The 12,479-nt window shown below is 39.6% G+C and overlaps 1 protein-coding gene across 2 annotated transcripts in view; it reads left to right on the top strand.

Annotated features, from left to right (window-relative positions):
* Positions 1-12,479, top strand: part of phf14 (PHD finger protein 14) — a 249,319-nt gene that overhangs the window by 116,777 nt on the left and 120,063 nt on the right. The gene's annotated exons all lie outside the window — the stretch shown is intronic.

The following is a 12,479-nucleotide window of genomic DNA, read 5'->3' as shown; positions in this document are numbered from 1 at the left end:
GATAAGTCAATGTCACACAGTGCTATTATTTATCATTATTGTTTTTACTTATCATCCTCTGCCATTCCCAGATCCTTTGAGATTGTTCTGTTTTGCTTCTTCATGAAGGAGATCAAGACAGAGAGATAAAAATTCTAGAAAAAGTATTTTATAATGTTTTCTATCTTTTGGGACAATTTTAAAAACTTCAGAAGTATACTGTAGAGAATGGAACATATTTTAAAGAATACTTAATGTGAGATGCATTTCAAAAAGCACTAAAGAAAGAAAATATCAAAGAAGAAGTATATATGCATGAACTGTAAGACGTCCCTTTTTTACAAAAGGTTACATAGTATACAGTGAGAAATTGACTGGAATATCTTGTCAAGTTTGTACCATACATCAGCTTTTTTTCATTCTCATTATGTTTTTGGTAAGAGAATGTATGTTTGTGAGTGTGTTCTCATGCGTTTGGCATATGTGTGACTATTAATGCATGTGAATGTTTGTTAGAAAAGTTAATGTACTCCTATAGGATTTTTGCAATGGTAAGAAGAAGCCTACAGTCCTTGGGAAAAATTAAATTTTCAGTATCCAGAGGTTGCAGGTCTGATATGTGTAATATATGCATAGTAACGGAAAGTACAACTTTTAGTTTGAGAAATTTTTAATAAATTTGTATTTCCTAGTCCTGAGCTGATAAACAGAAAATACCCAAGTTTCACTGGACATTTTCATACCATCATTTTTAAAGGAAAATATTTTTTACGATTAAAGTTTTTTTGCTTTCAAGTACAGGAGGCTCAAAACTGGAGGAATTTGGAAAAGTAATATTATGTTATCTGCTTTGTTATGTAAATCTTAGTGTCCCACAAATAGCCAAAAGATCCAGCATGGGAATTTTTTGGCAACAGCTAAACGTCATGAGGCTTATTTGCCACATGTCACAAAAAATAATTCACTCATCAGTAATATTCAATCTGGTAAAGTTTTCTTTAAAATGATTTGTGTCACCTTTCAAGGAAATAATCTTTAATGATTTGTTGTCAAACATTTTAAGGGAGTTGTGACATTTTTTAAATGAAAGCATAGACACTCACTGGCCACTTTATTAGGAGCACCTTACTAGTACTGAGTTGGACCCCCTTTTGCCTTCAGGACTGCCATAGTTCTTTGTGGCATAGATTCAACAAGATGCTGGAAACATTCCTCATGGATTTTAGTCTATATTGACATGATAATATTACGCAGTTGTCCTCCATTATGCAAACTTTCTGTTCCACCACATCCCAAAGGTGCTCTGTTGAGTTGAGTTCTGACTGCAATGACCTCATTGTCATGTTCAAGAAACCAGTTTGAGATGATCTGAACATTGTGTCACATCCAGGTTTAGTCCTTTGACTCTATTAAGTGCAGCTGGGATAATACAGGTGACTTAGGTGTGTAAATTAGGTTGATTGGCTATTCTAAGTCATTTTTCTACAATTAGCAGGAATTTCTGATAACCAGAACCTTACAGACTGTCTGGTTCTAGTTGTTCTTCTATTAAAATAAAGAGCTCTAAAACATTCCCTGGTTCAACTTGGTCACTAGAACTAGTGGAAATTTTGCTTAAATTGACCTTTCAAAATGTAATGTTTTCCAGAGATGGAATGGCTTCCAGTTCAGTATGAATTTGTTGATGCTGCCTGGACCAGTCACACTTAAACCATTACTGGAATAAGAATGTTCGGAAAATGAATTATTAAAAAGTAATGAAGATTTATGCATATGTATTTACCATAAAAAGGTGTGATGTAACATGAATGATTGAAGGAAAAGTCAGCAGAGAAATATATTGTGTACAAATCTGTATTCCTGCAACACTTTAAACTCTGTGTCTTTTACAGTGAAAAATACATAATAATGTATGAAACAAATATTTTTTATCTCCGCCATATGCTTTAGACAAGTTGAAGTGGCTATTAATCTATAACACTGGTTTTATCAGCTTGACATCAGCCCAAAATGGGGATGCTTGTTTACAGAAAAAAAATATTAAATAACCTACTTTATTTCTTAAATGCTTTTCTCCACCCTTATGACAGCCCGGTGCTCCTCTTAAGGATTGTGACCTTGAAATTAAGAACTACTGTGAAAAGTCGCATAGAAGGCAGTGTTACTAGAGCAGTGTTAAAGTATTGGTCAGTTATTCCTACTTCTAATAACAATTTACAAATAACACTTTCATCTGATTTCTAGAAAAAGGTAGAATGAGAGCACACTTGTTCTGGATGGTTGTTCTGGGTAGTTTACTTATAGTGTACGATCATGAAACCATTGGAATTTTCTTTAGATCTTCATTAAGTACTCATACAATTGTGATCAAATATTCAACTAACTAACTAACACAATCTACTTAAACTAATAACACACAAACAAATGTACTACTACTTCTTGCAAGTAAACCCATTGTTTAAACATTCATATTAAGAAAATGTATGTGAACTTCTAGGTTGTTAATTTTTTCAAAAACTAAGTAGTGTCTATGTTCCAATCTTTAAACTGAGGCTGCATGTCCCAGTCCTATAAAAATGACACAGTAAATGTATTTTCTGACAGTTTGGTCCTCTTGAGAAAGATCTGTTCCTGTGATTTGTGAATCAATCAATCTGTCTATCATGTCCAGGTGCTGTCAGCAGTTTCAAAAACATTTTTTTTTGGCATCTGTACACAGAGATGAAGGGTTTTCTGGAAAACTACAAATTAATTAAAACAACTGCTTGGCTCCAGAAGGGGTGCTCATTATAGCAACAGTGTCATTCATGATATGCATTGCAGTTGTGTTACATGAATACAGTACCTACATAGAGCATTGCGTTTACAACCTAAAAAGCATGGTAATGAAATCTGTGTATCTCTTTATAATCGTATCAACAGTAAAACATTTAGGTGGCAATTGCAAAAGAAGTGTCTGATATCTTGCAGCAGTTTGGTGCAATGCATCACATTCCTCATAGCACAAGATTATTTAATAGAACACATATCTTCCTCTATTGCCTCCCATACCATTTCCTTCCCCAGTCCTGAAATGTGTGGCATAGACAGCATTAAAGACAAGTATTCAGAACACAGTGTTCTCTTACATTTGGCTGACTTTTAATATTCAATACATTTTAGATCTTGAATGGGATTGTATACTGTAGCGTTATTGTTTTGTGAGTTAGAAAATTAAACTATTACTAATTTATTTAAGTACAATATCAATTTCTACAAGTCATTTCTGAAAATAATAAATTGAATGTTAACATGGTTTTGTCATTTACTGTTTATTTTACTGTGGATCCTAAAAACGTGTGATTCTAATTGAGTACAAAAAAACTAAGCACAGTATCTGAAAAAGCCAGTGTTTAAATAGACCCCATGTCTTTTATGTAAGTATATGTTTTTGTAAATGCTAGTGTAAAGTTTATTTTAAAAGAATGGCATCCTCATACATTTATTATTTCAATTGTTCATTGTTTTTTTCAGTACTGTTTGTTAATTACCTACAAATTTATAAGAAACATAATTTATTGAGAAATATGCACATTTTATAAATTGCATGTTTAATTTGAATGATAATTATGATTCATTTTATGATCTACTTTATTCTTTACTTACAGTATGTTTTGCTATTGATAAATCAGGTCAGATAAACATGTGTCAGTTTAGTGCCGAATTAATGTTGTTTGGCTGTGCTGGTACAGGAAAAAGGTAATGGTAGTAAATTTAGCAGCCAATTGGCAGCATATTAGCAGTTAGCACTTAAAGTGATAACCATTCCATCTGCTGTGCGTTTATTAGCCAAAGGCAACAGATGGAACTGTTTTCACAATCTGTTTAAATATGTTGTAGATTTTTCCTCCTCTTTTAAAAAACACTGATTACTTTAATCTATGAATTAATTTTACGAATGATTTTTACACTTTAGTTCAGGGCACAGTTTGAGAAACATGTGTCTAGAATAAACCTCACTTCCTTTTGTTGCATTTGTTGGATGCCCTGCTACGTTATATCTTAATATATGAAAAGATGTATGCATGTGTAAATTAAAGCAATGTAATGAACTTGAAAAGATACAAATATTTAGAAATGTGTTAGTCGTTATTTCCTTGTTGCGTTGCTTTATCTATAATCTCAGTATATTACACTTGGGCTGAGTGATAGTAGTTTATCAAAAATAAGAAAAGTGTTATATTTACTGATAACACTACGGTGCATAACAAAGGAAGGATGTGGACATCTTTAACTAGGATATTAAAATGTTAACGAGCACTGTTAAAATGTATGATTAATTGATAAAGTCCACTAGTTCGCAAATGAATTGTGTTTTTTCTGCTATAGGTAGAAGAAATAACAAAGCTGTCATTCTATGCAAAGAATAATGTTTTATTGACTTTAAACACAGTTTTTTTAACAAAAATGAGGGGTATGTAATTGACAATATTTTGGTTTGATAATAATGTAAAATTTAAAAAATTATGAAGCCATTCAGAATCATATATCATAATGTAATATAAATTGTTTATGATAAAGGGCATGATGAGGTTAAACCAAATAAGTAGTGAAGAGAACAAAATATGTAGCATGCTTGAAGGAGAACTCGTACACCTTGGTTAAAAAATGTAGAAAAAGTGAAGGTACCAAAATGAAATGAACATAAACACTCATGCAGTCTTTAAATAAAAAAATGACTTCTCCAGTGAGAGAAATCTTAATGGAGATGCACTTACTGTACAATAGAGAAAAGTGAACTCAGAAAATGGATGAATTTAAAAGAAAAAGTCTTAATTGGAAGTACACTTTGTAATAATAAACCAAATTGAGTCAGTTTATATTTATACTTTATTTTGTTGAGTACTTATTAGGTAAATCTGAATATTCATTTTCTGTACTTGTAGGAGAGTGCAATAATTTTTTTTATTTTCATAATTGTGTTTGCAACAAAAGATTTGACCATTATTCATGTTTTGTATGAAAGGAAATTAATTTAATATCTTTGTTTTGTTTGCATGTAAACCAAGAATTCTTGGGATAAGTCTGATTTAACTGTCAAGTATTCAGTTTTCAGTCTTGAGTCTCATGTAAAGATGGTAAAGTTCCAAGGCTCATATATATGATTTCTTGTCCTTTGACACTCCTTAATAATGTTTAATGTGATGTGATCCCCATGTTCTTTTTTTTTTTAAGCTAAATGATTATTTTAGGGATACAGTTGAAAGACATCTATTTGATATGTATAATGTGTGTGTGTGTGTATATATATATATATATATATATATATATATATATATATATATATATATATATATATATATATATATATATATATATATATATATATATATATATATATATATATATATATATATATATATATATATATATAGCCATGTGCGACCAACTTCGTTGCGTGTTAAAGTTGTCTGTGAAGGGCTCCCTGTTTAAGCGGCTGCCAGTCGTGAACTGGGCCCTTCGCACAGCATTATGATTTTTTATAAGGGAAACAAAATTACAAAAGAAAACCCTTGGACATTGATTCGATAGGAACGGCCTACTCGGAATCACTGTCCGAATCGTAATTATGTGGTGGTGTAGGAGCATTTCTGCTTCTGTCCGTTCACAGTCACATATTTGTAATGGTAAAAATGATAATAATAATAATAATTAACAGTACAATTGGATGAACAAGTACATTTAAAATAGTGTTACTCAATGGTGACCACTTAGTGAAAAAATCCCACCAGTGATGTGTAGAGATCTCTTTAATTTCTTCTGCAGAGGTAATTACTTTTGTTTCATCAGTTTTCAATCTTACTAGTAGGTCCCTTGCTTTTTGTAACGTTACATTAAAAATATGTTCATATTGTTTAGCATTCTCTAAAACCGCTTTATATTTCGGTAGTTCTATTTCATAGGCAAATTGTAAATTCAGGAATGGGTTAGTTTCTGCTTCCCAATGTATATCCTCCCATGTAGTTAACATGTAGGTTCTTCCATAATAGTCATCTCGTATATTACTCACATTGGTGCGACAGGATACCCCTGGGCCCTTAGTGGATACCATCACTCCAAGTGATGTTATTTATTGTCACTGCACATGCAGTAGTGGTATCAGTTTGAAACACTTCAGTGGAGTTTACTGCTGTTTGGCGCCAATAACAGTCTCCAGCTAAAGGATGCAAACAGGGGTGTGGCAATGTACCCACCCTTTGACATGCGAACCCTTCTTGCCAGTTATAACAAAAGGCAGGTTCAACAGTATTATTATATGGATCTATCCATTGTCTATCTACTATGGGTGCCCACCATGTTCCTCCTAGTAAAACAGGTGAGACATGAAACGGACACCAAACATTGTCCTCTTCAGCAGTGGTTGCTACCTGAAATACAGCTTGGCATATCAATTCCTCACACATGAAGGATTTAGGCTGCAACCACTAGTCTGATGGTAATTTTAGTACTTTTCTCCAATGTTGGGGGTTTTTGAATCCCCAATCTGTCTTAAAATTTAAATACTGCTGTATAGCAATAATCTGTTTTAAATAGCAAGCTGATTCTTCATCTATGGCCCATTGGCTTTGTAAACCAGTCCATAAGGACTCATTTAACCACCCATGGTGAGTCTTCCATAATAGCAACTCCTGTATATGCCTGTCTGCCAACTCTGGCCCCCAATGAGCCAAAGTTTGCAAACTATTGGCTTGTTTCACACCAATAGATGATATTTTGTGATATATTGCTGCTATATCAGCAGTATTAAGAGATCCTAACCCTAAACCTCCTACTCCTAAACCAGTTCCTATAGCTCCCCACATGTCTCGTTTTGGCCTTCGTTTTATTTCTACCTTATGAGGAGGCCATAAGGATTGTATATTTCTACAATTATATGTTGCACCTGTACTGCGTGGTACTATATGTTCTCCTCTTGGAAACTCGTGGCGTTTTATATCAAACCCACTAACATTAATGTTGAGTGCTACAGTAATTATTTTATGTGCTATCCTAGCTTTTTTACAACCTTTCATTTGTCTAAGCAATGTTGCATCAAATGGGTAACCATTCCCTCTCCTAGTCTTATGAATTTCCCATAACATTACTGGTACTTTTACATTCGTTGTTGCTTCCTGTTTAAACACACATAATATTACATCATTTTCGGGTGTTGATATTGCAGTCAGTTGTTGCCCCCCTTCAATTGTCCAACATGATAGTCCATTAGAATCAGGTTTACAGTTCATCATAGCCAACCAGACAGATACGTTATTATGCACAGTCACAGTTATTGCAGTGTCTTCATAAGTCATCACAGGTAAAGGTAACAAGTCAGGATATTCCAGTTTCATGGAAAATGGAGCCGTAGATGTCTTGTCTCGTAACTGCCAGGTACAGTTTCTGGTAAGGGTGAAGTTCAAGGTCACATACTTTTCCGTTTCTGGCATATCAGCAGCTCAAAAGACTTTGTTATGGGGGTGCATCGACTCCATCCGGTCCATAAACCATCTATCCCGATTATTCCACACGTGAGGATAATCTGTGTAAGGAAAGCAGAGGGGCGACTGAGAGCCCGTTAAAAGAACCATTCTAGTGTCTCCTGGTCCTGCAGCTATTATTTCTCCTGCCCTCGGCTTTTGCCCTGGAGTTAAAACCCATACCTTCCCTCCAATTTCTCCTTTAAGCTGTTCAATACTGACTAAAACAGGTGTGACTTTTTCTATGTGCAATTTACATATGGTCTGTCCTTCAGCTATGTGTATGTCTTTACTGCCTTGATTTTCTAATACTAAATACCATTCATTTAAACAGATCTCTAATGTATCTGTTAAGCATGCATCTGTTACAAGCATTTCAACATTTATTCTAACCTCCCATTCCTTTGGCCACTGACCTGTTATTCCCAAGCTGAGTCTTTCTGAGGAGTTTAACTTGATTGTAAGTGATTTAGATGCCCTAACCAATAACCCTGTGGGAGTTAATTCATTGTTTGCCAGTGGACTAATTGTTGTCAGGCGGAGGGCACACACAGGTGGCTCTCCACCGACATTTTGATGTCTCATAAAAGGTGTGGACCCAGCCAACGGACGATTATTGAGATTAAATAAGGCTTGCTTTAAAACTTTAGTCCAGCCTTTCAGATGATTGTGGCCAGTTAGTTTTTTAACTTGTTCTTTCAACAGGCCATTTATTCTCTCAATAAGTCCTGCAGCCTGTGGGTGATAAGGGATATGCAGAGTCCATTGAATGCCAGCTCCTTGAGCCCACTCTTGTACGTCTCTTCCAGCAAAATGGCTTCCTTGATCACTTTGGATTTCTTCAGGCACTCCATATGCTTGGATTAAATGGCTCAGTCCATTAAGTGTAGCTTTCTGGTCAGCTCTTGTTGACGGATAAGCTTATAACAGTCCAGAATAAGTATCTACTGCATTTAAGGCATATAATAGTTTATTTTCTCGTGGCAGTGGCTCAATGTAATCCACCTGCCAAATTTGTCCTGGTCCCATTCCTCTCTTCAGTTTACCAGTTGCCTTCTTCTGTAGAGGCCATTGTTTTACTTCTGTACATGTGGAGCAATTATTTACTATTTGTTTAACAATATCAATAGTGACTGGTATACATCGCTGATGACACCATTGATATGTTTTTTCTTTTTTTTTTTTTTTTTTTACCAGCCTGTCAGTAACACAGATGACACATGCATATGTAATGTATGTGTAGTTGTGCTGTCATCATTCATGGCTTTTTTTTTTAAATATATATATATATTTATTTTTCTTTTAAATAGGTTTGTTATAGTCACAGACAGGACCGGGGGAAAACAAAAACAAAAGAAAAAGGAACAAAGTGGGGAAAGAGTCAGATGGTGGACAATGGAAGAAAAGATAAAAAGGAGGATAGAGAGAGAGGGGGAGACAAAACAAAACACCGACAATCTGCTTCAATACCTGTTGAGAGGAGAAAAAAAAAAAAACAGGCAAAAACACAGCAACCAACATCTGTATCAATCACAGTGATTAATAAATATTAAATGTTATTGAACAGCACATAGTACTAATATTACAGGATAGGATTAGAGGGAGCCACTAGGCAAGACAGTGTGTGTCTGTGATTACCTGATTATACACACGTGTTCACCTGTGTGCACACCCGTATATGTGAGCGCACTTGTATTCATAAGGTTCTTCCATGTAAATGTCTAATAGTGTAATAGTGTGTGTGGGGAACAGCAGCCCCTCCCCAGGACCGAAGCAGATATGTAGGAGACCCATGCCCCAGACATCCAGAGAAACTCCCGGACACAGGAGTCCTAGGTGGATCCACGCAGGGATGACTGCAGCCCCACTCAGAAAGAGCAGAGGAGAGCCCGGAGGAAGGTCATCCCAGCAGCCACTGTGCCAAAGCCCTGGGGGGCCATGGTGGCGAGCCCGCGGGCCCCGTCGGCAGTCGGCCGCACCAGGAGGACCGGGCCCTGTGCCCCGGGATCCAAGAGCCCCCGCCCACCAGCAGGGGCCTGACACAGCTGTGAGGTCCAGGTCCCCAAGCAATCGCCGGGAGTGAGCCAGCACCCACCTGAGTATCCAGCCCAAGACATCGAGAACCGCCAACACAACAGCGGTGGGGGGGATCATCCACCGGCCGGGAGTGGGGGTTATGGGAGAGTAAGGCCCCCTCCCCTGAAGGAGCTGGCGATGTTTTGAGTGAGGTGGAGTCTAAGATCTGACCTGACACAAAGACATAGACATACAGGCACACGTATACACAAGCATACGTTCCCACCTTCATGTGCACGTATACAATCGCTCACACACTCATCCAACATGGAGACATACAAAAATGAACACTGTACACACACTTCCACTCCCCATGTATATTTTACCTCTGGGGTGTAGACCAGGAGGTCCGCCCCAGCTCCCGCAGTAGTCCGGAGGTCCACCAGCCCAGAACCTGACTCGACGGCCAGCTCCTCCTCTCAGCCCCCAGCCCCAGCCGGCGAACAGAAAGAGCGGGGCCCCGCCTCTCCCGCTCTAATATGATGATGGTGAGTGTTGTTCTGAAGTGCTTTTAAAACAGGAGGAGGATATGGCTCTGAACACCTCTCCTCCCGAGAACCCTCACTGTCTATGTGTGATTTAAAATTGAGAAGTAGACACTGGCCAGAGGTAAGGCTGAATGAACAGACCGCCCTCTTGACACCATTCAGTGTGTCCACCCCCAAGGCCCTATATGTATGTGTCATGAAAGGGTAGGTAATGGGAATGTCTAAGTTGTGAATTAAAATAGAGATACAGGTTGTCACTAGGGGACAAAGGAGGAATACCTTCCCTGCACCCCAGCAACTCACCTGCACCTCCAGGCCCTACATGAGTGTTGGTGTGATGGAGCGGGAGAAGGGGAGCATTAAGGGATGGGAAGGAAAGGAAGAATGGGGGGGAAGCCACCCCCACCCCGGTGCCAGCTCCCCTGTTGACCCCCATAGGCACCCCCGCTCCCAGAAACCATCCAGGGCAGGGGGCCCAGGCCCAACGAGACCAGGGCCCACGCCAGCGGTACCACCAGGCGACCCGGAGAACGGCGCAGCCCTCCGGCCCCCACCACCATGCAAAAACTATGCCCATCCCAACATTCAGTCAACTCCCAAACTACATATGACAATAGAAACCCAGGCCGAGTCCATCCTCCACCTCTGTTGGCTCCCCCCGCCTGCAGAGTGGGCACCTCATAAGCTGGGACCACCTGCAGACAGATGGCAACAACTTCCCCGCCAGCTAACGAGGCCCCCAGTTCCGCCGATGCGCTGAGAGCCCCCGCGTCAGGGCCGGGCCCAAGTATATTCACTGACCCACAACCCCGGCGACACACCCCACAGGACCCAAGCCCCCCAGACCCAGCCAGAACCCCATCCCAGAGGCGGAGCAGCCCCAGAACCCCAGGCCCGCCCGGAGCCTCCCGGGCGCGGCACGGCTACCAGGCTGGCAGCCCACGTCCCACCAGCACAGGCTCCGCCAGTAGCGAAGCATGCAGCTACCAGAGACGCACCATCCAAGAGCCCCCTATGCCCCGTCCAGGCCAGGACCACAGCCCCAGCGCTGACACCCCCAAGAAACCTGCCCCCCGTGAGCCCCCAGATGCCCCAGGCCCGTATGTACTCCCCACATCAACAACAAAGACCAAAGTGGGACAGAGCTGCGATCCCCACCCCCACTAAGCAATGGAACCGATCAAAGGAGCCCAGAGAGATTGATCTAATGTTGTGGCAGAAGCTGTATCAAGACTAATATAGTCCAACAAACGGTCTCTATATTGGTTGATATTAAGATTGTTTTTATTTTTCCAGTTCATGAGAACAGTCTTCTTAGCAATGCATAAGGCGATATAAGCCATATGGATTGTATTAATCTCCGTGGTGACACAGTCTAGGTCGCCCAACAAGCAGACTGAAGGAGAGGTTGCATTTCAGACACTTGGATAAGTCTTCACAAATATGTTTTTTCTACTCCCATGTGTCCGGAAGTTTCATGAGCCCAACTTGCTAATGATATTAAGGAAGGCTCGATTACATTTACTTCGGCATTGGCTTGATTTACCTTCCCCCTGTTGCTTCAGGATGGTCTCAGTGTGAGGTTGATAAGCCACTGCTCTCCAAAACCTTTTTCCTCCTTCCACAGTCGCTGATCTGTCTGTGAACCAGCTGTTCTCCTGTTGCGCTGGTGTCAAATGATTGTAGGCTGGTGCTTCTTTAAAGGCGACTCCACTACGGGCAGAACAGGTGGTATGTCATCTGGATCCTCATAAATCACAGCTCCGGCCATAGCCCCTTGTAAGGCACTTGTGTCTTTGCCTTCAAAGTGTGCTCTTGCTTGCAAATACCATTTCCACTTGCATAAAGTTTGATGGGCAGCGCCTGCTCTCGCTCCCAGGCCATTATCTTTAACCCACCCAGCAATGGGCAAGTTAGTACGTAGCTTTACCGGAGCAGGACCTGTCTGTCTCTCAGTGTGCAAAAGAGCCCAGTATGCTGTAAGAAGCTGCTTTTCAAGTGGTGTATGTTTGGTCTGTGAGCCTGTTAGCTGTCGGCTCCAAAAGCCGATGGGGATCCGTTTGCACCCATTCTTCTGCCATAAGATCCACGTCGCAATATTATTCTGTTCTGTGGCTTCCAGTTCAAAAGGCAAATTAGCTTTTAAAGGTCCCAGTCCTTGGTGTTGGACTAAAGCTTCTTTAGCTGCCTCAAAAGCAACTTGTTGTTTTTCTGTCCACTGTGCCTTTTTCTTGACAACATCATGTATAGGTCTTAAAATTAGTCCCAAATGTGGCACAAATGCTCTCCAAAAGCCCATTAAACCCACAAAGGATTGAGCTTCTTTTTTGTTAGTTGGTGCCTTTAATTTATACAAAGAGTCAATTACTTTTTGGGGCACTTGTTTTTCTGGTCCAAACCACATCATGCCCAGAAATTTAACTTCTCTGGCGGGTCCTTG

This window comes from Polypterus senegalus, chromosome 15 (genome assembly GCF_016835505.1).
Source record: "Polypterus senegalus isolate Bchr_013 chromosome 15, ASM1683550v1, whole genome shotgun sequence".
NCBI lineage: Eukaryota > Metazoa > Chordata > Cladistia > Polypteriformes > Polypteridae > Polypterus > Polypterus senegalus.
This window is presented reverse-complemented; position numbering and strand designations above follow the sequence as displayed.